The sequence below is a fragment of the Daphnia pulicaria genome, chromosome 3 (assembly GCF_021234035.1).
Source record: "Daphnia pulicaria isolate SC F1-1A chromosome 3, SC_F0-13Bv2, whole genome shotgun sequence".
Classification (NCBI taxonomy): domain Eukaryota; kingdom Metazoa; phylum Arthropoda; class Branchiopoda; order Diplostraca; family Daphniidae; genus Daphnia; species Daphnia pulicaria.
The window spans coordinates 687,313-710,608 of record NC_060915.1 but is presented as its reverse complement, the minus strand read 5'-3'; the positions used below and the strand labels follow the sequence as shown (position 1 = coordinate 710,608).

Genomic DNA, 23,296 nt, shown 5'->3' with positions numbered 1-23,296 from the left:
GGACTGGTAACCATCGCGATTAAAAAACGCGATAAACTTTGAAAAACTCTCAATGGAATTGATCCAGAATCATTCTTATAGATGAATTGAACCTATCTCTAAGGCATTGAAATGTTTTATCTACGAATTTGGACTGGTAACCATCGTGATTGAAAAAAAAATTTCAAGAAATTTGTTATTGAAAACAAACTATTTATCGCAAACGACATCCCGTATTCCCAAGCGGTCACCCTTCCAAGTACTAACGGGACTCGACGTAACTTAACTTCTGGGAGCTGACGAGACCAGGTGCGTTCTACGTGATATGGCCGTTGACATTCAAAAATGAAAAATTACCCTCCCAGTCCCAATGGATGAATAGAAAATCACTTCAAAGTGATAGAAATGTTTGTTCATTGAATTTGGACTCGTAACCATCGCGAATAAAAAAGCGCGATAAACTTTGAAAAACTCGCAATGAAATTTATCCAGAATCATTCCTATAGATGAATTGAACCTATCTCTATGCCATTGATATTTTTGATCTACGAATTTGGACTGGTAACCATCGCGATTAAAAAACGCGATAAACTTTGAAAAAACTCTCAATGGAATTGATCCAGAATCATTCTTATAGATGAATTGAACCTATCTCTAAGGCATTGAAATGTTTTATCTACGAATTTGGACTGGTAACCATCGTGATTGAAAAAAAAATTTCAAGAAATTTGTTATTGAAAACAAACTATTTATCGCAAACGACATCCCGTATTCCCAAGCGGTCACCCTTCCAAGTACTAACGGGACTCGACGTAACTTAACTTCTGGGAGCTGACGAGACCAGGTGCGTTCTACGTGATATGGCCGTTGACATTCAAAAATGAAAAATTACCCTCCCAGTCCCAATGGATGAATAGAAAATCACTTCAAAGTGATAGAAATGTTTGTTCATTGAATTTGGACTCGTAACCATCGCGAATAAAAAAGCGCGATAAACTTTGAAAAACTCGCAATGAAATTTATCCAGAATCATTCAAATAGATGAATTGAACCTATCTCTATGCCATTGATATTTTTGATCTACGAATTTGGACTGGTAACCATCGCGATTAAAAAACGCGATAAACTTTGAAAAACTCTCAATGGAATTGATCCAGAATCATTCTTATAGATGAATTGAACCTATTTCTAAGGCATTGAAATGTTTTATCTACGAATTTGGACTGGTAACCATCGTGATTGAAAAAAAAATTTCAAGAAATTTGTTATTGAAAACAAACTATTCATCGCAAACGACATCCCGTATTCCCAAGCGGTCACCCTTCCAAGTACTAACGGGACTCGACGTAACTTAACTTCTGGGAGCTGACGAGACCAGGTGCGTTCTACGTGATATGGCCGTTGACATTCAAAAATGAAAAATTACCCTCCCAGTCCCAATGGATGAATAGAAAATCACTTCAAAGTGATAGAAATGTTTGTTCATTGAATTTGGACTCGTAACCATCGCGAATAAAAAAGCGCGATAAACTTTGAAAAACTCGCAATGAAATTTATCCAGAATCATTTAAATAGATGAATTGAACCTATCTCTATGCCATTGATATTTTTGATCTACGAATTTGGACTGGTAACCATCGCGATTAAAAAACGCGATAAACTTTGAAAAACTCTCAATGGAATTGATCCAGAATCATTCTTATAGATGAATTGAACCTATTTCTAAGGCATTGAAATGTTTTATCTACGAATTTGGACTGGTAACCATCGTGATTGAAAAAAAAATTTCAAGAAATTTGTTATTGAAAACAAACTATTCATCGCCAACGACATCCCGTATTCCCAAGCGGTCACCCTTCCAAGTACTAACGGGACTCGACGTAACTTAACTTCTGGGAGCTGACGAGACCAGGTGCGTTCTACGTGATATGGCCGTTGACATTCAAAAATGAAAAATTACCCTCCCAGTCCCAATGGATGAATAGAAAATCACTTCAAAGTGATAGAAATGTTTGTTCATTGAATTTGGACTCGTAACCATCGCGAATAAAAAAGCGCGATAAACTTTGAAAAACTCGCAATGAAATTTATCCAGAATCATTCAAATAGATGAATTGAACCTATCTCTATGCCATTGATATTTTTGATCTACGAATTTGGACTGGTAACCATCGTGATTGAAAAAAAATTTCAAGAAATTTGTTATTGAAAACAAAATATTCATCGCCAACGACATCCCGTATTCCCAAGCGGTCACCCTTCCAAGTACTAACGGGACTCGACGTAACTTAACTTCTGGGAGCTGACGAGACCAGGTGCGTTCCACGTGATATGGCCGTTGACATTCAAAAATGAAAAATTACCCTCCCAGTCCCAATGGATGAATAAGAAAATCACTTCAAAGTGATAGAAATGTTTGTTCATTGAATTTGGACTCGTAACCATCGCGAATAAAAAAGCGCGATAAACTTTGAAAAACTCGCAATGAAATTTATCCAGAATCATTCAAATAGATGAATTGAACCTATCTCTATGCCATTGATATTTTTGATCTACGAATTTGGACTGGTAACCATCGCGATTAAAAAACGCGATAAACTTTGAAAAACTCTCAATGGAATTGATCCAGAATCATTCTTATAAATGAATTGAACCTATCTCTAAGGCATTGAAATGTTTTATCTACGAATTTGGACTGGTAACCATCGTGATTGAAAAAAAAATTTCAAGAAATTTGTTATTGAAAACAAACTATTCATCGCCAACGACATCCCGTATTCCCAAGCGGTCACCCTTCCAAGTACTAACGGGACTCGACGTAACTTAACTTCTGGGAGCTGACGAGACCAGGTGCGTTCTACGTGATATGGCCGTTGACATTCAAAAATGAAAAATTACCCTCCCAGTCCCAATGGATGAATAGAAAATCACTTCAAAGTGATAGAAATGTTTGTTCATTGAATTTGGACTCGTCACCATCGCGAATAAAAAAGCGCGATAAACTTTGAAAAACTCGCAATGAAATTTATCCAGAATCATTCAAATAGATGAATTGAACCTATCTCTATGCCATTGATATTTTTGATCTACGAATTTGGACTGGTAACCATCGTGATTGAAAAAAAATTTCAAGAAATTTGTTATTGAAAACAAAATATTCATCGCCAACGACATCCCGTATTCCCAAGCGGTCACCCTTCCAAGTACTAACGGGACTCGACGTAACTTAACTTCTGGGAGCTGACGAGACCAGGTGCGTTCTACGTGATATGGCCGTTGACATTCAAAAATGAAAAATTACCCTCCCAGTCCCAATGGATGAATAAGAAAATCACTTCAAAGTGATAGAAATGTTTGTTCATTGAATTTGGACTCGTAACCATCGCGAATAAAAAAGCGCGATAAACTTTGAAAAACTCGCAATGAAATTTATCCAGAATCATTTAAATAGATGAATTGAACCTATCTCTATGCCATTGATATTTTTGATCTACGAATTTGGACTGGTAACCATCGCGATTAAAAAACGCGATAAACTTTGAAAAACTCTCAATGGAATTGATCCAGAATCATTCTTATAGATGAATTAAACCTATCTCTAAGGCATTGAAATGTTTTATCTACGAATTTGGACTGGTAACCATCGTGATTGAAAAAGAAATTTCAAGAAATTTGTTATTGAAAACAAACTATTCATCGCCAACGACATCCCGTATTCCCAAGCGGTCACCCTTCCAAGTACTAACGGGACTCGACGTAACTTAACTTCTGGGAGCTGACGAGACCAGGTGCGTTCTACGTGATATGGCCGTTGACATTCAAAAATGAAAAATTACCCTCCCAGTCCCAATGGATGAATAGAAAATCACTTCAAAGTGATAGAAATGTTTGTTCATTGAATTTGGACTCGTAACCATCGCGAATAAAAAAGCGCGATAAACTTTGAAAAACTCGCAATGAAATTTATCCAGAATCATTCAAATAGATGAATTGAACCTATCTCTATGCCATTGATATTTTTGATCTACGAATTTGGACTGGTAACCATCGTGATTGAAAAAAAATTTCAAGAAATTTGTTATTGAAAACAAAATATTCATCGCCAACGACATCCCGTATTCCCAAGCGGTCACCCTTCCAAGTACTAACGGGACTCGACGTAACTTAACTTCTGGGAGCTGACGAGACCAGGTGCGTTCCACGTGATATGGCCGTTGACATTCAAAAATGAAAAATTACCCTCCCAGTCCCAATGGATGAATAAGAAAATCACTTCAAAGTGATAGAAATGTTTGTTCATTGAATTTGGACTCGTAACCATCGCGAATAAAAAAGCGCGATAAACTTTGAAAAACTCGCAATGAAATTTATCCAGAATCATTCAAATAGATGAATTGAACCTATCTCTATGCCATTGATATTTTTGATCTACGAATTTGGACTGGTAACCATCGCGATTAAAAAACGCGATAAACTTTGAAAAACTCTCAATGGAATTGATCCAGAATCATTCTTATAAATGAATTGAACCTATCTCTAAGGCATTGAAATGTTTTATCTACGAATTTGGACTGGTAACCATCGTGATTGAAAAAAAAATTTCAAGAAATTTGTTATTGAAAACAAACTATTCATCGCCAACGACATCCCGTATTCCCAAGCGGTCACCCTTCCAAGTACTAACGGGACTCGACGTAACTTAACTTCTGGGAGCTGACGAGACCAGGTGCGTTCTACGTGATATGGCCGTTGACATTCAAAAATGAAAAATTACCCTCCCAGTCCCAATGGATGAATAGAAAATCACTTCAAAGTGATAGAAATGTTTGTTCATTGAATTTGGACTCGTCACCATCGCGAATAAAAAAGCGCGATAAACTTTGAAAAACTCGCAATGAAATTTATCCAGAATCATTCAAATAGATGAATTGAACCTATCTCTATGCCATTGATATTTTTGATCTACGAATTTGGACTGGTAACCATCGTGATTGAAAAAAAATTTCAAGAAATTTGTTATTGAAAACAAAATATTCATCGCCAACGACATCCCGTATTCCCAAGCGGTCACCCTTCCAAGTACTAACGGGACTCGACGTAACTTAACTTCTGGGAGCTGACGAGACCAGGTGCGTTCTACGTGATATGGCCGTTGACATTCAAAAATGAAAAATTACCCTCCCAGTCCCAATGGATGAATAAGAAAATCACTTCAAAGTGATAGAAATGTTTGTTCATTGAATTTGGACTCGTAACCATCGCGAATAAAAAAGCGCGATAAACTTTGAAAAACTCGCAATGAAATTTATCCAGAATCATTTAAATAGATGAATTGAACCTATCTCTATGCCATTGATATTTTTGATCTACGAATTTGGACTGGTAACCATCGCGATTAAAAAACGCGATAAACTTTGAAAAACTCTCAATGGAATTGATCCAGAATCATTCTTATAGATGAATTAAACCTATCTCTAAGGCATTGAAATGTTTTATCTACGAATTTGGACTGGTAACCATCGTGATTGAAAAAGAAATTTCAAGAAATTTGTTATTGAAAACAAACTATTCATCGCCAACGACATCCCGTATTCCCAAGCGGTCACCCTTCCAAGTACTAACGGGACTCGACGTAACTTAACTTCTGGGAGCTGACGAGACCAGGTGCGTTCTACGTGATATGGCCGTTGACATTCAAAAATGAAAAATTACCCTCCCAGTCCCAATGGATGAATAGAAAATCACTTCAAAGTGATAGAAATGTTTGTTCATTGAATTTGGACTCGTAACCATCGCGAATAAAAAAGCGCGATAAACTTTGAAAAACTCGCAATGAAATTTATCCAGAATCATTCAAATAGATGAATTGAACCTATCTCTATGCCATTGATATTTTTGATCTACGAATTTGGACTGGTAACCATCGTGATTGAAAAAAAATTTCAAGAAATTTGTTATTGAAAACAAAATATTCATCGCCAACGACATCCCGTATTCCCAAGCGGTCACCCTTCCAAGTACTAACGGGACTCGACGTAACTTAACTTCTGGGAGCTGACGAGACCAGGTGCGTTCCACGTGATATGGCCGTTGACATTCAAAAATGAAAAATTACCCTCCCAGTCCCAATGGATGAATAAGAAAATCACTTCAAAGTGATAGAAATGTTTGTTCATTGAATTTGGACTCGTAACCATCGCGAATAAAAAAGCGCGATAAACTTTGAAAAACTCGCAATGAAATTTATCCAGAATCATTCAAATAGATGAATTGAACCTATCTCTATGCCATTGATATTTTTGATCTACGAATTTGGACTGGTAACCATCGCGATTAAAAAACGCGATAAACTTTGAAAAACTCTCAATGGAATTGATCCAGAATCATTCTTATAAATGAATTGAACCTATCTCTAAGGCATTGAAATGTTTTATCTACGAATTTGGACTGGTAACCATCGTGATTGAAAAAAAAATTTCAAGATTTTTGTTATTGAAAACAAACTATTCATCGCCAACGACATCCCGTATTCCCAAGCGGTCACCCTTCCAAGTACTAACGGGACTCGACGTAACTTAACTTCTGGGAGCTGACGAGACCAGGTGCGTTCTACGTGATATGGCCGTTGACATTCAAAAATGAAAAATTACCCTCCCAGTCCCAATGGATGAATAGAAAATCAATTCAAAGTGATAGAAATGTTTGTTCATTGAATTTGGACTCGTAACCATCGCGAATAAAAAAGCGCGATAAACTTTGAAAAACTCGCAATGAAATTTATCCAGAATCATTCAAATAGATGAATTGAACCTATCTCTATGCCATTGATATTTTTGATCTACGAATTTGGACTGGTAACCATCGTGATTGAAAAAAAATTTCAAGAAATTTGTTATTGAAAACAAACTATTCATCGCCAACGACATCCCGTATTCCCAAGCGGTCACCCTTACAAGTACTAACGGGACTCGACGTAACTTAACTTCTGGGAGCTGACGAGACCAGGTGCGTTCTACGTGATATGGCCGTTGACATTCAAAAATGAAAAATTACCCTCCCAGTCCCAATGGATGAATAGAAAATCACTTCAAAGTGATAGAAATGTTTGTTCATTGAATTTGGACTCGTAACCATCGCGAATAAAAAAGCGCGATAAACTTTGAAAAACTCGCAATGAAATTTATCCAGAATCATTCAAATAGATGAATTGAACCTATCTCTATGCCATTGATATTTTTGATCTACGAATTTGGACTGGTAACCATCGTGATTGAAAAAAAATTTCAAGAAATTTGTTATTGAAAACAAAATATTCATCGCCAACGACATCCCGTATTCCCAAGCGGTCACCCTTCCAAGTACTAACGGGACTCGACGTAACTTAACTTCTGGGAGCTGACGAGACCAGGTGCGTTCCACGTGATATGGCCGTTGACATTCAAAAATGAAAAATTACCCTCCCAGTCCCAATGGATGAATAAGAAAATCACTTCAAAGTGATAGAAATGTTTGTTCATTGAATTTGGACTCGTAACCATCGCGAATAAAAAAGCGCGATAAACTTTGAAAAACTCGCAATGAAATTTATCCAGAATCATTCAAATAGATGAATTGAACCTATCTCTATGCCATTGATATTTTTGATCTACGAATTTGGACTGGTAACCATCGTGATTGAAAAAAAATTTCAAGAAATTTGTTATTGAAAACAAAATATTCATCGCCAACGACATCCCGTATTCCCAAGCGGTCACCCTTCCAAGTACTAACGGGACTCGACGTAACTTAACTTCTGGGAGCTGACGAGACCAGGTGCGTTCTACGTGATATGGCCGTTGACGTTCAAAAATGAAAAATTACCCTCCCAGTCCCAATGGATGAATAAGAAAATCACTTCAAAGTGATAGAAATGTTTGTTCATTGAATTTGGACTCGTAACCATCGCGAATAAAAAAGCGCGATAAACTTTGAAAAACTCGCAATGAAATTTATCCAGAATCATTCAAATAGATGAATTGAACCTATCTCTATGCCATTGATATTTTTGATCTACGAATTTGGACTGGTAACCATCGTGATTGAAAAAAAATTTCAAGAAATTTGTTATTGAAAACAAAATATTCATCGCCAACGACATCCCGTATTCCCAAGCGGTCACCCTTCCAAGTACTAACGGGACTCGACGTAACTTAACTTCTGGGAGCTGACGAGACCAGGTGCGTTCCACGTGATATGGCCGTTGACATTCAAAAATGAAAAATTACCCTCCCAGTCCCAATGGATGAATAAGAAAATCACTTCAAAGTGATAGAAATGTTTGTTCATTGAATTTGGACTCGTAACCATCGCGAATAAAAAAGCGCGATAAACTTTGAAAAACTCGCAATGAAATTTATCCAGAATCATTCAAATAGATGAATTGAACCTATCTCTATGCCATTGATATTTTTGATCTACGAATTTGGACTGGTAACCATCGCGATTAAAAAACGCGATAAACTTTGAAAAACTCTCAATGGAATTGATCCAGAATCATTCTTATAAATGAATTGAACCTATCTCTAAGGCATTGAAATGTTTTATCTACGAATTTGGACTGGTAACCATCGTGATTGAAAAAAAAATTTCAAGATTTTTGTTATTGAAAACAAACTATTCATCGCCAACGACATCCCGTATTCCCAAGCGGTCACCCTTCCAAGTACTAACGGGACTCGACGTAACTTAACTTCTGGGAGCTGACGAGACCAGGTGCGTTCTACGTGATATGGCCGTTGACATTCAAAAATGAAAAATTACCCTCCCAGTCCCAATGGATGAATAGAAAATCACTTCAAAGTGATAGAAATGTTTGTTCATTGAATTTGGACTCGTAACCATCGCGAATAAAAAAGCGCGATAAACTTTGAAAAACTCGCAATGAAATTTATCCAGAATCATTCAAATAGATGAATTGAACCTATCTCTATGCCATTGATATTTTTGATCTACGAATTTGGACTGGTAACCATCGCGATTAAAAAACGCGATAAACTTTGAAAAACTCTCAATGGAATTGATCCAGAATCATTCTTATAAATGAATTGAACCTATCTCTAAGGCATTGAAATGTTTTATCTACGAATTTGGACTGGTAACCATCGTGATTGAAAAAAAAATTTCAAGAAATTTGTTATTGAAATCAAACTATTCATCGCCAACGACATCCCGTATTCCCAAGCGGTCACCCTTCCAAGTACTAACGGGACTCGACGTAACTTAACTTCTGGGAGCTGACGAGACCAGGTGCGTTCTACGTGATATGGCCGTTGACATTCAAAAATGAAAAATTACCCTCCCAGTCCCAATGGATGAATAGAAAATCACTTCAAAGTGATAGAAATGTTTGTTCATTGAATTTGGACTCGTAACCATCGCGAATAAAAAAGCGCGATAAACTTTGAAAAACTCGCAATGAAATTTATCCAGAATCATTCAAATAGATGAATTGAACCTATCTCTATGCCATTGATATTTTTGATCTACGAATTTGGACTGGTAACCATCGTGATTGAAAAAAAATTTCAAGAAATTTGTTATTGAAAACAAAATATTCATCGCCAACGACATCCCGTATTCCCAAGCGGTCACCCTTCCAAGTACTAACGGGACTCGACGTAACTTATCTTCTGGGAGCTGACGAGACCAGGTGCGTTCCACGTGATATGGCCGTTGACATTCAAAAATGAAAAATTACCCTCCCAGTCCCAATGGATGAATAAGAAAATCACTTCAAAGTGATAGAAATGTTTGTTCATTGAATTTGGACTCGTAACCATCGCGAATAAAAAAGCGCGATAAACTTTGAAAAACTCGCAATGAAATTTATCCAGAATCATTCAAATAGATGAATTGAACCTATCTCTATGCCATTGATATTTTTGATCTACGAATTTGGACTGGTAACCATCGCGATTAAAAAACGCGATAAACTTTGAAAAACTCTCAATGGAATTGATCCAGAATCATTCTTATAAATGAATTGAACCTATCTCTAAGGCATTGAAATGTTTTATCTACGAATTTGGACTGGTAACCATCGTGATTGAAAAAAAAATTTCAAGAAATTTGTTATTGAAAACAAACTATTCATCGCCAACGACATCCCGTATTCCCAAGCGGTCACCCTTCCAAGTACTAACGGGACTCGACGTAACTTAACTTCTGGGAGCTGACGAGACCAGGTGCGTTCTACGTGATATGGCCGTTGACATTCAAAAATGAAAAATTACCCTCCCAGTCCCAATGGATGAATAAGAAAATCACTTCAAAGTGATAGAAATGTTTGTTCATTGAATTTGGACTCGTAACCATCGCGAATAAAAAAGCGCGATAAACTTTGAAAAACTCGCAATGAAATTTATCCAGAATCATTCAAATAGATGAATTGAACCTATCTCTATGCCATTGATATTTTTGATCTACGAATTTGGACTGGTAACCATCGCGATTAAAAAACGCGATAAACTTTGAAAAACTCTCAATGGAATTGATCCAGAATCATTCTTATAAATGAATTGAACCTATCTCTAAGGCATTGAAATGTTTTATCTACGAATTTGGACTGGTAACCATCGTGATTGAAAAAAAAATTTCAAGAAATTTGTTATTGAAATCAAACTATTCATCGCCAACGACATCCCGTATTCCCAAGCGGTCACCCTTCCAAGTACTAACGGGACTCGACGTAACTTAACTTCTGGGAGCTGACGAGACCAGGTGCGTTCTACGTGATATGGCCGTTGACATTCAAAAATGAAAAATTACCCTCCCAGTCCCAATGGATGAATAGAAAATCACTTCAAAGTGATAGAAATGTTTGTTCATTGAATTTGGACTCGTAACCATCGCGAATAAAAAAGCGCGATAAACTTTGAAAAACTCGCAATGAAATTTATCCAGAATCATTCAAATAGATGAATTGAACCTATCTCTATGCCATTGATATTTTTGATCTACGAATTTGGACTGGTAACCATCGTGATTGAAAAAAAATTTCAAGAAATTTGTTATTGAAAACAAAATATTCATCGCCAACGACATCCCGTATTCCCAAGCGGTCACCCTTCCAAGTACTAACGGGACTCGACGTAACTTAACTTCTGGGAGCTGACGAGACCAGGTGCGTTCCACGTGATATGGCCGTTGACATTCAAAAATGAAAAATTACCCTCCCAGTCCCAATGGATGAATAAGAAAATCACTTCAAAGTGATAGAAATGTTTGTTCATTGAATTTGGACTCGTAACCATCGCGAATAAAAAAGCGCGATAAACTTTGAAAAACTCGCAATGAAATTTATCCAGAATCATTCAAATAGATGAATTGAACCTATCTCTATGCCATTGATATTTTTGATCTACGAATTTGGACTGGTAACCATCGCGATTAAAAAACGCGATAAACTTTGAAAAACTCTCAATGGAATTGATCCAGAATCATTCTTATAAATGAATTGAACCTATCTCTAAGGCATTGAAATGTTTTATCTACGAATTTGGACTGGTAACCATCGTGATTGAAAAAAAAATTTCAAGAAATTTGTTATTGAAAACAAACTATTCATCGCCAACGACATCCCGTATTCCCAAGCGGTCACCCTTCCAAGTACTAACGGGACTCGACGTAACTTAACTTCTGGGAGCTGACGAGACCAGGTGCGTTCTACGTGATATGGCCGTTGACATTCAAAAATGAAAAATTACCCTCCCAGTCCCAATGGATGAATAAGAAAATCACTTCAAAGTGATAGAAATGTTTGTTCATTGAATTTGGACTCGTAACCATCGCGAATAAAAAAGCGCGATAAACTTTGAAAAACTCGCAATGAAATTTATCCAGAATCATTCAAATAGATGAATTGAACCTATCTCTATGCCATTGATATTTTTGATCTACGAATTTGGACTGGTAACCATCGCGATTAAAAAACGCGATAAACTTTGAAAAACTCTCAATGGAATTGATCCAGAATCATTCTTATAGATGAATTGAACCTATCTCTAAGGCATTGAAATGTTTTATCTACGAATTTGGACTGGTAACCATCGTGATTGAAAAAAAAATTTCAAGAAATTTGTTATTGAAATCAAACTATTCATCGCCAACGACATCCCGTATTCCCAAGCGGTCACCCTTCCAAGTACTAACGGGACTCGACGTAACTTAACTTCTGGGAGCTGACGAGACCAGGTGCGTTCTACGTGATATGGCCGTTGACAATCAAAAATGAAAAATTACCCTCCCAGTCCCAATGGATGAATAGAAAATCACTTCAAAGTGATAGAAATGTTTGTTCATTGAATTTGGACTCGTAACCATCGCGAATAAAAAAGCGCGATAAACTTTGAAAAACTCGCAATGAAATTTATCCAGAATCATTCAAATAGATGAATTGAACCTATCTCTATGCCATTGATATTTTTGATCTACGAATTTGGACTGGTAACCATCGTGATTGAAAAAAAATTTCAAGAAATTTGTTATTGAAAACAAAATATTCATCGCCAACGACATCCCGTATTCCCAAGCGGTCACCCTTCCAATTACTAACGGGACTCGACGTAACTTAACTTCTGGGAGCTGACGAGACCAGGTGCGTTCCACGTGATATGGCCGTTGACATTCAAAAATGAAAAATTACCCTCCCAGTCCCAATGGATGAATAAGAAAATCACTTCAAAGTGATAGAAATGTTTGTTCATTGAATTTGGACTCGTAACCATCGCGAATAAAAAAGCGCGATAAACTTTGAAAAACTCGCAATGAAATTTATCCAGAATCATTCAAATAGATGAATTGAACCTATCTCTATGCCATTGATATTTTTGATCTACGAATTTGGACTGGTAACCATCGCGATTAAAAAACGCGATAAACTTTGAAAAACTCTCAATGGAATTGATCCAGAATCATTCTTATAAATGAATTGAACCTATCTCTAAGGCATTGAAATGTTTTATCTACGAATTTGGACTGGTAACCATCGTGATTGAAAAAAAAATTTCAAGAAATTTGTTATTGAAAACAAACTATTCATCGCCAACGACATCCCGTATTCCCAAGCGGTCACCCTTCCAAGTACTAACGGGACGCGACGTAACTTAACTTCTGGGAGCTGACGAGACCAGGTGCGTTCTACGTGATATGGCCGTTGACATTCAAAAATGAAAAATTACCCTCCCAGTCCCAATGGATGAATAGAAAATCACTTCAAAGTGATAGAAATGTTTGTTCATTGAATTTGGACTCGTAACCATCGCGAATAAAAAAGCGCGATAAACTTTGAAAAACTCGCAATGAAATTTATCCAGAATCATTCAAATAGATGAATTGAACCTATCTCTATGCCATTGATATTTTTGATCTACGAATTTGGACTGGTAACCATCGTGATTGAAAAAAAATTTCAAGAAATTTGTTATTGAAAACAAAATATTCATCGCCAACGACATCCCGTATTCCCAAGCGGTCACCCTTCCAAGTACTAACGGGACTCGACGTAACTTAACTTCTGGGAGCTGACGAGACCAGGTGCGTTCTACGTGATATGGCCGTTGACATTCAAAAATGAAAAATTACCCTCCCAGTCCCAATGGATGAATAAGAAAATCACTTCAAAGTGATAGAAATGTTTGTTCATTGAATTTGGACTCGTAACCATCGCGAATAAAAAAGCGCGATAAACTTTGAAAAACTCGCAATGAAATTTATCCAGAATCATTCAAATAGATGAATTGAACCTATCTCTATGCCATTGATATTTTTGATCTACGAATTTGGACTGGTAACCATCGCGATTAAAAAACGCGATAAACTTTGAAAAACTCTCAATGGAATTGATCCAGAATCATTCTTATAGATGAATTGAACCTATCTCTAAGGCATTGAAATGTTTTATCTACGAATTTGGACTGGTAACCATCGTGATTGAAAAAAAAATTTCAAGAAATTTGTTATTGAAATCAAACTATTCATCGCCAACGACATCCCGTATTCCCAAGCGGTCACCCTTCCAAGTACTAACGGGACTCGACGTAACTTAACTTCTGGGAGCTGACGAGACCAGGTGCGTTCTACGTGATATGGCCGTTGACAATCAAAAATGAAAAATTACCCTCCCAGTCCCAATGGATGAATAGAAAATCACTTCAAAGTGATAGAAATGTTTGTTCATTGAATTTGGACTCGTAACCATCGCGAATAAAAAAGCGCGATAAACTTTGAAAAACTCGCAATGAAATTTATCCAGAATCATTCAAATAGATGAATTGAACCTATCTCTATGCCATTGATATTTTTGATCTACGAATTTGGACTGGTAACCATCGTGATTGAAAAAAAATTTCAAGAAATTTGTTATTGAAAACAAAATATTCATCGCCAACGACATCCCGTATTCCCAAGCGGTCACCCTTCCAATTACTAACGGGACTCGACGTAACTTAACTTCTGGGAGCTGACGAGACCAGGTGCGTTCCACGTGATATGGCCGTTGACATTCAAAATTGAAAAATTACCCTCCCAGTCCCAATGGATGAATAAGAAAATCACTTCAAAGTGATAGAAATGTTTGTTCATTGAATTTGGACTCGTAACCATCGCGAATAAAAAAGCGCGATAAACTTTGAAAAACTCGCAATGAAATTTATCCAGAATCATTCAAATAGATGAATTGAACCTATCTCTATGCCATTGATATTTTTGATCTACGAATTTGGACTGGTAACCATCGCGATTAAAAAACGCGATAAACTTTGAAAAACTCTCAATGGAATTGATCCAGAATCATTCTTATAAATGAATTGAACCTATCTCTAAGGCATTGAAATGTTTTATCTACGAATTTGGACTGGTAACCATCGTGATTGAAAAAAAAATTTCAAGAAATTTGTTATTGAAAACAAACTATTCATCGCCAACGACATCCCGTATTCCCAAGCGGTCACCCTTCCAAGTACTAACGGGACGCGACGTAACTTAACTTCTGGGAGCTGACGAGACCAGGTGCGTTCTACGTGATATGGCCGTTGACATTCAAAAATGAAAAATTACCCTCCCAGTCCCAATGGATGAATAGAAAATCACTTCAAAGTGATAGAAATGTTTGTTCATTGAATTTGGACTCGTAACCATCGCGAATAAAAAAGCGCGATAAACTTTGAAAAACTCGCAATGAAATTTATCCAGAATCATTCAAATAGATGAATTGAACCTATCTCTATGCCATTGATATTTTTGATCTACGAATTTGGACTGGTAACCATCGTGATTGAAAAAAAATTTCAAGAAATTTGTTATTGAAAACAAAATATTCATCGCCAACGACATCCCGTATTCCCAAGCGGTCACCCTTCCAAGTACTAACGGGACTCGACGTAACTTAACTTCTGGGAGCTGACGAGACCAGGTGCGTTCTACGTGATATGGCCGTTGACATTCAAAAATGAAAAATTACCCTCCCAGTCCCAATGGATGAATAAGAAAATCACTTCAAAGTGATAGAAATGTTTGTTCATTGAATTTGGACTCGTAACCATCGCGAATAAAAAAGCGCGATAAACTTTGAAAAACTCGCAATGAAATTTATCCAGAATCATTCAAATAGATGAATTGAACCTATCTCTATGCCATTGATATTTTTGATCTACGAATTTGGACTGGTAACCATCGCGATTAAAAAACGCGATAAACTTTGAAAAACTCTCAATGGAATTGATCCAGAATCATTCTTATAAATGAATTGAACCTATCTCTAAGGCATTGAAATGTTTTATCTACGAATTTGGACTGGTAACCATCGTGATTGAAAAAAAAATTTCAAGAAATTTGTTATTGAAAACAAACTATTCATCGCCAACGACATCCCGTATTCCCAAGCGGTCACCCTTCCAAGTACTAACGGGACGCGACGTAACTTAACTTCTGGGAGCTGACGAGACCAGGTGCGTTCTACGTGATATGGCCGTTGACATTCAAAAATGAAAAATTACCCTCCCAGTCCCAATGGATGAATAGAAAATCACTTCAAAGTGATAGAAATGTTTGTTCATTGAATTTGGACTCGTAACCATCGCGAATAAAAAAGCGCGATAAACTTTGAAAAACTCGCAATGAAATTTATCCAGAATCATTCAAATAGATGAATTGAACCTATCTCTATGCCATTGATATTTTTGATCTACGAATTTGGACTGGTAACCATCGTGATTGAAAAAAAATTTCAAGAAATTTGTTATTGAAAACAAAATATTCATCGCCAACGACATCCCGTATTCCCAAGCGGTCACCCTTCCAAGTACTAACGGGACTCGACGTAACTTAACTTCTGGGAGCTGACGAGACCAGGTGCGTTCTACGTGATATGGCCGTTGACATTCAAAAATGAAAAATTACCCTCCCAGTCCCAATGGATGAATAAGAAAATCACTTCAAAGTGATAGAAATGTTTGTTCATTGAATTTGGACTCGTAACCATCGCGAATAAAAAAGCGCGATAAACTTTGAAAAACTCGCAATGAAATTTATCCAGAATCATTCAAATAGATGAATTGAACCTATCTCTATGCCATTGATATTTTTGATCTACGAATTTGGACTGGTAACCATCGCGATTAAAAAACGCGATAAACTTTGAAAAACTCTCAATGGAATTGATCCAGAATCATTCTTATAGATGAATTGAACCTATCTCTAAGGCATTGAAATGTTTTATCTACGAATTTGGACTGGTAACCATCGTGATTGAAAAAAAAATTTCAAGAAATTTGTTATTGAAATCAAACTATTCATCGCCAACGACATCCCGTATTCCCAAGCGGTCACCCTTCCAAGTACTAACGGGACTCGACGTAACTTAACTTCTGGGAGCTGACGAGACCAGGTGCGTTCTACGTGATATGGCCGTTGACAATCAAAAATGAAAAATTACCCTCCCAGTCCCAATGGATGAATAGAAAATCACTTCAAAGTGATAGAAATGTTTGTTCATTGAATTTGGACTCGTAACCATCGCGAATAAAAAAGCGCGATAAACTTTGAAAAACTCGCAATGAAATTTATCCAGAATCATTCAAATAGATGAATTGAACCTATCTCTATGCCATTGATATTTTTGATCTACGAATTTGGACTGGTAACCATCGTGATTGAAAAAAAATTTCAAGAAATTTGTTATTGAAAACAAAATATTCATCGCCAACGACATCCCGTATTCCCAAGCGGTCACCCTTCCAATTACTAACGGGACTCGACGTAACTTAACTTCTGGGAGCTGACGAGACCAGGTGCGTTCCACGTGATATGGCCGTTGACATTCAAAAATGAAAAATTACCCTCCCAGTCCCAATGGATGAATAAGAAAATCACTTCAAAGTGATAGAAATGTTTGTTCATTGAATTTGGACTCGTAACCATCGCGAATAAAAAAGCGCGATAAACTTTGAAAAACTCGCAATGAAATTTATCCAGAATCATTCAAATAGATGAATTGAACCTATCTCTATGCCATTGATATTTTTGATCTACGAATTTGGACTGGTAACCATCGCGATTAAAAAACGCGATAAACTTTGAAAAACTCTCAATGGAATTGATCCAGAATCATTCTTATAAATGAATTGAACCTATCTCTAAGGCATTGAAATGTTTTATCTACGAATTTGGACTGGTAACCATCGTGATTGAAAAAAAAATTTCAAGAAATTTGTTATTGAAAACAAACTATTCATCGCCAACGACATCCCGTATTCCCAAGCGGTCACCCTTCCAAGTACTAACGGGACGCGACGTAACTTAACTTCTGGGAGCTGACGAGACCAGGTGCGTTCTACGTGATATGGCCGTTGACATTCAAAAATGAAAAATTACCCTCCCAGTCCCAATGGATGAATAGAAAATCACTTCAAAGTGATAGAAATGTTTGTTCATTGAATTTGGACTCGTAACCATCGCGAATAAAAAAGCGCGATAAACTTTGAAAAACTCGCAATGAAATTTATCCAGAATCATTCAAATAGATGAATTGAACCTATCTCTATGCCATTGATATTTTTGATCTACGAATTTGGACTGGTAACCATCGTGATTGAAAAAAAATTTCAAGAAATTTGTTATTGAAAACAAAATATTCATCGCCAACGACATCCCGTATTCCCAAGCGGTCACCCTTCCAAGTACTAACGGGACTCGACGTAACTTAACTTCTGGGAGCTGACGAGACCAGGTGCGTTCTACGTGATATGGCCGTTGACATTCAAAAATGAAAAATTACCCTCCCAGTCCCAATGGATGAATAAGAAAATCACTTCAAAGTGATAGAAATGTTTGTTCATTGAATTTGGACTCGTAACCATCGCGAATAAAAAAGCGCGATAAACTTTGAAAAACTCGCAATGAAATTTATCCAGAATCATTCAAATAGATGAATTGAACCTATCTCTATGCCATTGATATTTTTGATCTACGAATTTGGACTGGTAACCATCGCGATTAAAAAACGCGATAAACTTTGAAAAACTCTCAATGGAATTGATCCAGAATCATTCTTATAAATGAATTGAACCTATCTCTAAGGCATTGAAATGTTTTATCTACGAATTTGGACTGGTAACCATCGTGATTGAAAAAAAAATTTCAAGAAATTTGTTATTGAAAACAAACTATTCATCGCCAACGACATCCCGTATTCCCAAGCGGTCACCCTTCCAAGTACTAACGGGACGCGACGTAACTTAACTTCTGGGAGCTGACGAGACCAGGTGCGTTCTACGTGATATGGCCGTTGACATTCAAAAATGAAAAATTACCCTCCCAGTCCCAATGGATGAATAGAAAATCACTTCAAAGTGATAGAAATGTTTGTTCATTGAATTTGGACTCGTAACCATCGCGAATAAAAAAGCGCGATAAACTTTGAAAAACTCGCAATGAAATTTATCCAGAATCATTCAAATAGATGAATTGAACCTATCTCTATGCCATTGATATTTTTGATCTACGAATTTGGACTGGTAACCATCGTGATTGAAAAAAAATTTCAAGAAATTTGTTATTGAAAACAAAATATTCATCGCCAACGACATCCCGTATTCCCAAGCGGTCACCCTTCCAAGTACTAACGGGACTCGACGTAACTTAACTTCTGGGAGCTGACGAGACCAGGTGCGTTCTACGTGATATGGCCGTTGACATTCAAAAATGAAAAATTACCCTCCCAGTCCCAATGGATGAATAAGAAAATCACTTCAAAGTGATAGAAATGTTTGTTCATTGAATTTGGACTCGTAACCATCGCGAATAAAAAAGCGCGATAAACTTTGAAAAACTCGCAATGAAATTTATCCAGAATCATTCAAATAGATGAATTGAACCTATCTCTATGCCATTGATATTTTTGATCTACGAATTTGGACTGGTAACCATCGCGATTAAAAAACGCGATAAACTTTGAAAAACTCTCAATGGAATTGATCCAGAATCATTCTTATAGATGAATTGAACCTATCTCTAAGGCATTGAAATGTTTTATCTACGAATTTGGACTGGTAACCATCGTGATTGAAAAAAAAATTTCAAGAAATTTGTTATTGAAATCAAACTATTCATCGCCAACGACATCCCGTATTCCCAAGCGGTCACCCTTCCAAGTACTAACGGGACTCGACGTAACTTAACTTCTGGGAGCTGACGAGACCAGGTGCGTTCTACGTGATATGGCCGTTGACATTCAAAAATGAAAAATTACCCTCCCAGTCCCAATGGATGAATAGAAAATCACTTCAAAGTGATAGAAATGTTTGTTCATTGAATTTGGACTCGTAACCATCGCGAATAAAAAAGCGCGATAAACTTTGAAAAACTCGCAATGAAATTTATCCAGAATCATTCCTATGGATGAATTGAACCTATCTCTATGCCATTGATATTTTTGATCTACGAATTTGGACTGGTAACCATCGTGATTGAAAAAAAATTTCAAGAAATTTGTTATTGAAAACAAACTATTCATCGCCAACGACATCCCGTATTCCCAAGCGGTCACCCTTCCAAGTACTAACGGGACTCGACGTAACTTAACTTCTGGGAGCTGACGAGACCAGGTGCGTTCTACGTGATATGGCCGTTGACATTCAAAAATGAAAAATTACCCTCCCAGTCCCAATGGATGAATAGAAAATCACTTCAAAGTGATAGAAATGTTTGTTCATTGAATTTGGACTCGTAACCATCGCGAATAAAAAAGCGCGATAAACTTTGAAAAACTCGCAATGAAATTTATCCAGAATCATTCCTATGGATGAATTGAACCTATCTCTATGCCATTGATATTTTTGATCTACGAATTTGGACTGGTAACCATCGTGATTGAAAAAAAATTTCAAGAAATTTGTTATTGAAAACAAACTATTCATCGCCAACGACATCCCGTATTCCCAAGCGGTCACCCTTCCAAGTACTAACGGGACTCGACGTGACTTAACTTCTGGGAGCTGACGAGACCAGGTGCGTTCTACGTGAAATGGCCGTTGACATTCAAAAATGAAAAATTACCCTCCCAGTCCCAATGGATGAATAGAAAATCAATTCAAAGTGATAGAAATGTTTGTTCATTGAATTTGGACTCGTAACCATCGCGAATAAAAAAGCGAGATAAACTTTGAAAAACTCGCAATGAAATTTATCCAGAATCATTCAAATAGATGAATTGAACCTATCTCTATGCCATTGATATTTTTGATCTACGAATTTGGACTGGTAACCATCGCGATTAAAAAACGCGATAAACTTTGAAAAACTCTCAATGGAATTGATCCAGAATCATTCTTATAGATGAATTGAACCTATCTCTAAGGCATTGAAATGTTTTATCTACGAATTTGGACTGGTAACCATCGTGATTGAAAAAAAAATTTCAAGAAATTTGTTATTGAAATCAAACTATTCATCGCCAACGACATCCCGTATTCCCAAGCGGTCACCCTTCCAAGTACTAACGGGACTCGACGTAACTTAACTTCTGGGAGCTGACGAGACCAGGTGCGTTCTACGTGATATGGCCGTTGACATTCAAAAATGAAAAATTACCCTCCCAGTCCCAATGGATGAATAGAAAATCACTTCAAAGTGATAGAAATGTTTGTTCATTGAATTTGGACTCGTAACCATCGCGAATAAAAAAGCGCGATAAACTTTGAAAAACTCGCAATGAAATTTATCCAGAATCATTCCTATGGATGAATTGAACCTATCTCTATGCCATTGATATTTTTGATCTACGAATTTGGACTGGTAACCATCGTGATTGAAAAAAAATTTCAAGAAATTTGTTATTGAAAACAAACTATTCATCGCCAACGACATCCCGTATTCCCAAGCGGTCACCCTTCCAAGTACTAACGGGACTCGACGTAACTTAACTTCTGGGAGCTGACGAGACCAGGTGCGTTCTATGTGATATGGCCGTTGACATTCAAAAATGAAAAATTACCCTCCCAGTCCCAATGGATGAATAGAAAATCACTTCAAAGTGATAAAAATGTTTGTTCATTGAATTTGGACTCGTAACCATCGCGAATAAAAAAGCGCGATAAACTTTGAAAAACTCGCAATGAAATTTATCCAGAATCATTCAAATAGATGAATTGAACCTATCTCTATGCCATTGATATTTTTGATCTACGAATTTGGACTGGTAACCATCGTGATTGAAAAAAAATTTCAAGAAATTTGTTATTGAAAACAAAATATTCATCGCCAACGACATCCCGTATTCCCAAGCGGTCACCCTTCCAAGTACTAACGGGACTCGACGTAACTTAACTTCTGGGAGCTGACGAGACCAGGTGCGTTCTACGTGATATGGCCGTTGACATTCAAAAATGAAAAATTACCCTCCCAGTCCCAATGGATGAATAAGAAAATCACTTCAAAGTGATAGAAATGTTTGTTCATTGAATTTGGACTCGTAACCATCGCGAATAAAAAAGCGCGATAAACTTTGAAAAACTCGCAATGAAATTTATCCAGAATCATTCAAATAGATGAATTGAACCTATCTCTATGCCATTGATATTTTTGATCTACGAATTTGGACTGGTAACCATCGTGATTGAAAAAAAATTTCAAGAAATTTGTTATTGAAAACAAAATATTCATCGCCAACGACATCCCGTATTCCCAAGCGGTCACCCTTCCAAGTACTAACGGGACTCGACGTAACTTAACTTCTGGGAGCTGACGAGACCAGGTGCGTTCTACGTGATATGGCCGTTGACATTCAAAAATGAAAAATTACCCTCCCAGTCCCAATGGATGAATAAGAAAATCACTTCAAAGTGATAGAAATGTTTGTTCATTGAATTTGGACTCGTAACCATCGCGAATAAAAAAGCGCGATAAACTTTGAAAAACTCGCAATGAAATTTATCCAGAATCATTCAAATAGATGAATTGAACCTATCTCTATGCCATTGATATTTTTGATCTACGAATTTGGACTGGTAACCATCGTGATTGAAAAAAAATTTCAAGAAATTTGTTATTGAAAACAAAATATTCATCGCCAACGACATCCCGTATTCCCAAGCGGTCACCCTTCCAAGTACTAACGGGACTCGACGTAACTTAACTTCTGGGAGCTGACGAGACCAGGTGCGTTCTACGTGATATGGCCGTTGACATTCAAAAATGAAAAATTACCCTCCCAGTCCCAATGGATGAATAAGAAAATCACTTCAAAGTGATAGAAATGTTTGTTCATTGAATTTGGACTCGTAACCATCGCGAATAAAAAAGCGCGATAAACTTTGAAAAACTCGCAATGAAATTTATCCAGAATCATTCAAATAGATGAATTGAACCTATCTCTATGCCATTGATATTTTTGATCTACGAATTTGGACTGGTAACCATCGCGATTAAAAAACGCGATAAACTTTGAAAAACTCTCAATGGAATTGATCCAGAATCATTCTTATAGATGAATTGAACCTATCTCTAAGGCATTGAAATGTTTTATCTACGAATTTGGACTGGTAACCATCGTGATTGAAAAAAAAATTTCAAGAAATTTGTTATTGAAATCAAACTATTCATCGCCAACGACATCCCGTATTCCCAAGCGGTCACCCTTCCAAGTACTAACGGGACTCGACGTAACTTAACTTCTGGGAGCTGACGAGACCAGGTGCGTTCTACGTGATATGGCCGTTGACATTCAAAAATGAAAAATTACCCTCCCAGTCCCAATGGATGAATAGAAAATCACTTCAAAGTGATA

The 23,296-nt window shown here is 36.9% G+C and overlaps 50 pseudogenes; all 50 read right to left on the bottom strand.

Moving 5' to 3' along the window:
• Window positions 1–197: 197 nt before the first annotated feature.
• LOC124334483 lies at window positions 198–316 on the bottom strand (annotated as a pseudogene).
• A 416-nt stretch (window positions 317–732) lies between these two features.
• LOC124334482 lies at window positions 733–851 on the bottom strand (annotated as a pseudogene).
• A 415-nt stretch (window positions 852–1,266) lies between these two features.
• LOC124334480 lies at window positions 1,267–1,385 on the bottom strand (annotated as a pseudogene).
• Window positions 1,386–1,800: 415 nt separating this feature from the next.
• Window positions 1,801–1,919, bottom strand: LOC124330697 (annotated as a pseudogene).
• A 284-nt stretch (window positions 1,920–2,203) lies between these two features.
• LOC124333733 lies at window positions 2,204–2,322 on the bottom strand (annotated as a pseudogene).
• A 416-nt stretch (window positions 2,323–2,738) lies between these two features.
• LOC124330696 lies at window positions 2,739–2,857 on the bottom strand (annotated as a pseudogene).
• A 284-nt stretch (window positions 2,858–3,141) lies between these two features.
• LOC124330695 lies at window positions 3,142–3,260 on the bottom strand (annotated as a pseudogene).
• A 416-nt stretch (window positions 3,261–3,676) lies between these two features.
• On the bottom strand, window positions 3,677–3,795 carry LOC124330694 (annotated as a pseudogene).
• A 284-nt stretch (window positions 3,796–4,079) lies between these two features.
• LOC124333732 lies at window positions 4,080–4,198 on the bottom strand (annotated as a pseudogene).
• A 416-nt stretch (window positions 4,199–4,614) lies between these two features.
• On the bottom strand, window positions 4,615–4,733 carry LOC124330693 (annotated as a pseudogene).
• A 284-nt stretch (window positions 4,734–5,017) lies between these two features.
• LOC124330692 lies at window positions 5,018–5,136 on the bottom strand (annotated as a pseudogene).
• A 416-nt stretch (window positions 5,137–5,552) lies between these two features.
• LOC124330691 lies at window positions 5,553–5,671 on the bottom strand (annotated as a pseudogene).
• Window positions 5,672–5,955: 284 nt separating this feature from the next.
• LOC124333731 lies at window positions 5,956–6,074 on the bottom strand (annotated as a pseudogene).
• A 416-nt stretch (window positions 6,075–6,490) lies between these two features.
• Window positions 6,491–6,609, bottom strand: LOC124330690 (annotated as a pseudogene).
• Window positions 6,610–6,893: 284 nt separating this feature from the next.
• On the bottom strand, window positions 6,894–7,012 carry LOC124334125 (annotated as a pseudogene).
• A 284-nt stretch (window positions 7,013–7,296) lies between these two features.
• LOC124333730 lies at window positions 7,297–7,415 on the bottom strand (annotated as a pseudogene).
• A 285-nt stretch (window positions 7,416–7,700) lies between these two features.
• On the bottom strand, window positions 7,701–7,819 carry LOC124330689 (annotated as a pseudogene).
• A 285-nt stretch (window positions 7,820–8,104) lies between these two features.
• Window positions 8,105–8,223, bottom strand: LOC124333729 (annotated as a pseudogene).
• Window positions 8,224–8,639: 416 nt separating this feature from the next.
• LOC124330687 lies at window positions 8,640–8,758 on the bottom strand (annotated as a pseudogene).
• Window positions 8,759–9,173: 415 nt separating this feature from the next.
• LOC124330686 lies at window positions 9,174–9,292 on the bottom strand (annotated as a pseudogene).
• A 284-nt stretch (window positions 9,293–9,576) lies between these two features.
• Window positions 9,577–9,695, bottom strand: LOC124335291 (annotated as a pseudogene).
• Window positions 9,696–10,111: 416 nt separating this feature from the next.
• Window positions 10,112–10,230, bottom strand: LOC124330685 (annotated as a pseudogene).
• Window positions 10,231–10,646: 416 nt separating this feature from the next.
• On the bottom strand, window positions 10,647–10,765 carry LOC124330684 (annotated as a pseudogene).
• Window positions 10,766–11,049: 284 nt separating this feature from the next.
• Window positions 11,050–11,168, bottom strand: LOC124333728 (annotated as a pseudogene).
• A 416-nt stretch (window positions 11,169–11,584) lies between these two features.
• Window positions 11,585–11,703, bottom strand: LOC124330683 (annotated as a pseudogene).
• Window positions 11,704–12,119: 416 nt separating this feature from the next.
• On the bottom strand, window positions 12,120–12,238 carry LOC124330681 (annotated as a pseudogene).
• Window positions 12,239–12,522: 284 nt separating this feature from the next.
• LOC124329778 lies at window positions 12,523–12,641 on the bottom strand (annotated as a pseudogene).
• Window positions 12,642–13,057: 416 nt separating this feature from the next.
• Window positions 13,058–13,176, bottom strand: LOC124335054 (annotated as a pseudogene).
• A 284-nt stretch (window positions 13,177–13,460) lies between these two features.
• On the bottom strand, window positions 13,461–13,579 carry LOC124330680 (annotated as a pseudogene).
• Window positions 13,580–13,995: 416 nt separating this feature from the next.
• On the bottom strand, window positions 13,996–14,114 carry LOC124330679 (annotated as a pseudogene).
• A 284-nt stretch (window positions 14,115–14,398) lies between these two features.
• LOC124329777 lies at window positions 14,399–14,517 on the bottom strand (annotated as a pseudogene).
• A 416-nt stretch (window positions 14,518–14,933) lies between these two features.
• On the bottom strand, window positions 14,934–15,052 carry LOC124335053 (annotated as a pseudogene).
• Window positions 15,053–15,336: 284 nt separating this feature from the next.
• LOC124330678 lies at window positions 15,337–15,455 on the bottom strand (annotated as a pseudogene).
• Window positions 15,456–15,871: 416 nt separating this feature from the next.
• Window positions 15,872–15,990, bottom strand: LOC124335052 (annotated as a pseudogene).
• Window positions 15,991–16,274: 284 nt separating this feature from the next.
• On the bottom strand, window positions 16,275–16,393 carry LOC124330677 (annotated as a pseudogene).
• Window positions 16,394–16,809: 416 nt separating this feature from the next.
• Window positions 16,810–16,928, bottom strand: LOC124330675 (annotated as a pseudogene).
• A 284-nt stretch (window positions 16,929–17,212) lies between these two features.
• Window positions 17,213–17,331, bottom strand: LOC124329776 (annotated as a pseudogene).
• A 416-nt stretch (window positions 17,332–17,747) lies between these two features.
• Window positions 17,748–17,866, bottom strand: LOC124335051 (annotated as a pseudogene).
• A 284-nt stretch (window positions 17,867–18,150) lies between these two features.
• LOC124330674 lies at window positions 18,151–18,269 on the bottom strand (annotated as a pseudogene).
• A 416-nt stretch (window positions 18,270–18,685) lies between these two features.
• On the bottom strand, window positions 18,686–18,804 carry LOC124335049 (annotated as a pseudogene).
• A 284-nt stretch (window positions 18,805–19,088) lies between these two features.
• On the bottom strand, window positions 19,089–19,207 carry LOC124330673 (annotated as a pseudogene).
• A 416-nt stretch (window positions 19,208–19,623) lies between these two features.
• LOC124330672 lies at window positions 19,624–19,742 on the bottom strand (annotated as a pseudogene).
• A 284-nt stretch (window positions 19,743–20,026) lies between these two features.
• On the bottom strand, window positions 20,027–20,145 carry LOC124330671 (annotated as a pseudogene).
• Window positions 20,146–20,429: 284 nt separating this feature from the next.
• On the bottom strand, window positions 20,430–20,548 carry LOC124335692 (annotated as a pseudogene).
• Window positions 20,549–20,963: 415 nt separating this feature from the next.
• On the bottom strand, window positions 20,964–21,082 carry LOC124330670 (annotated as a pseudogene).
• Window positions 21,083–21,366: 284 nt separating this feature from the next.
• Window positions 21,367–21,485, bottom strand: LOC124334870 (annotated as a pseudogene).
• Window positions 21,486–21,769: 284 nt separating this feature from the next.
• LOC124330669 lies at window positions 21,770–21,888 on the bottom strand (annotated as a pseudogene).
• A 285-nt stretch (window positions 21,889–22,173) lies between these two features.
• LOC124330668 lies at window positions 22,174–22,292 on the bottom strand (annotated as a pseudogene).
• Window positions 22,293–22,577: 285 nt separating this feature from the next.
• LOC124330667 lies at window positions 22,578–22,696 on the bottom strand (annotated as a pseudogene).
• A 416-nt stretch (window positions 22,697–23,112) lies between these two features.
• Window positions 23,113–23,231, bottom strand: LOC124330666 (annotated as a pseudogene).
• Window positions 23,232–23,296: the final 65 nt, after the last annotated feature.